The sequence below is a fragment of the Aedes aegypti genome, unplaced genomic scaffold, assembly GCF_002204515.2.
Source record: "Aedes aegypti strain LVP_AGWG unplaced genomic scaffold, AaegL5.0 Primary Assembly AGWG_AaegL5_hic_scaff_1200_PBJ_arrow, whole genome shotgun sequence".
Taxonomy (NCBI): Eukaryota; Metazoa; Arthropoda; class Insecta; order Diptera; family Culicidae; genus Aedes; species Aedes aegypti.
The window spans coordinates 24,506-26,324 of NW_018734625.1; the positions used below are offsets into that span (position 1 = coordinate 24,506).

General features: G+C 44.4%; 1 pseudogene; it reads right to left on the reverse strand.

Annotated features, from left to right (window-relative positions):
• Positions 1-261: 261 nt before the first annotated feature.
• LOC110680331 lies at positions 262-1,257 on the reverse strand (annotated as a pseudogene).
• Positions 1,258-1,819: the final 562 nt, after the last annotated feature.

Below are 1,819 nucleotides of genomic sequence, written 5' to 3' on the forward strand. Positions count from 1 at the left end.
TCCAATTAATTACAGCTGTTTGAATTTTGAAAAGCCTTAAGTGCGCTGAGTATGGGCCTTCACGTACATAGCTTATTTTTATTCAACAGATATACCCTCACCATTTGCATTAAACTCTTGAAATAGATGTAAAATTTGTATTTTATCATTATAAATAATAAAATTTTATTTCTGTTTGAACGGTGCCCGCGAATCCAGGGTGTCGGCTAAGAAGTTTGATATTATTTACGTTTCAAACGGTATAGATTACGGATAGAATAAAATCAAAAACATCTCACCTTTCTGCGGTTCATCCGGCAGATCGGTCCATCCTGCACCATCTTCAGGTCGACCTTGGCTCCAATCAAATCCCGAATGTTGTTGATGACATACTTGATCATCGTTGGCCGCTCCAGCGATAGACCCCAGGCGATGACGTTGACGCCCTCCGGGACGCCCAGCGGACGTAACATTTCCGGATGGAAGACACCGGAGTTTCCTACCTCGATCCACCGCTGCAGACCCGGATGAAAGCAGAAAAATTTCCATCGACGGGTTCCGTACACCGATTGATCGTCGGTTTATACTCCAGCTCCGTTGATGCCAAGCTTGTTGAAGAAAGCATTGAACGTTCCGATAAGATCGCCCAGCCGTCAGTCCGTAATCCGCAACTACACCTTCCACCTGATAGAACTCCGCCAAATGCGTTGCATCCAAAGTTTTGTTTCGGAAAACCTTATCGATGCTGAAGTATTTGACTGGTTGAAACCACCCTCCTGACGGACCACTTTGTACAGCATGCGGAGCACTGACTCGGGTCGTATGCGTTCGGAGAACGTTTTTCCGCCTCCTCAAGTTCCAGTTGTACCGATATCCAATGGAACCATCCGTTCCGATTTCGTGTGAATCTCTAACTTCGTCCAGCAGTTGCATTGGGAACTTATTGCTCAGTTTGGGATGCGAAACGAGGAAAGTAGCCTGTTGATCGCGGGCCGGATGTTGTTGAGGGCACATACAAGGCATCAAAGTTCCAGAAGCTCGACTCCACAAAGTTGTTCGTTGGCATTTCGGAGAATCCCCATCTCCAGGAAATCGATCGGAATTCGGAACGAACCTTCATCAGGGGATGCAGTTGTCCACGCTCCGGAGGCACGCCCAGGGCATCGAATTGTACGGCTTGAACATGAGATCCTTCCAGATACCGCTGGCCAACATCTCCACCGTTAAATCGGTTTCCAGCTTCATCAAACTAGTCGAATTTGCGTAATTAAATTTACTAACTTTCGCGAAGCCACAACAAATTGACAGCTGAGCCAACACGGCACCAATGTTTGTAAACAAAACGGCCAGCCCTTCCTCACCACACCCGCTCTGGTTTTTCGCATAAAGTGAGCATAATGTGTCACCTGAGTATACAGTGGACCGCCTTGCTTTCTAGTGACGCCATCGTGATCAGCAGCATTCGCTTGACGTTTTTGTGTAGTACGTTCATTTGATCGCTCGGGTTTTGAAAGCTGAAGGCAAAGACTATCGAATGTCAACAAAAACGTGTCGACTACCGTAATTTCGGGTGAAAATGATAATTTTTCACTGTTTTTCTGGTCTGGTCTGGTATTCTTAGTTCTGTTATCAATACCATACACGATGGTGAACCTCGAAGACCCATGTACCGAAATTTTCTAACAAATGTCATCTCTGAAATAAAAACAGGATCCCATTTCAAGGTGAAATTTATCACTTGTCAATTTGATTATTATAAATGCCAACATCAACTCTACATCCGAATATGCAAATAGAATAGCGAAGTTCTTAACAAGACAATAATTATGAAAATAATAAA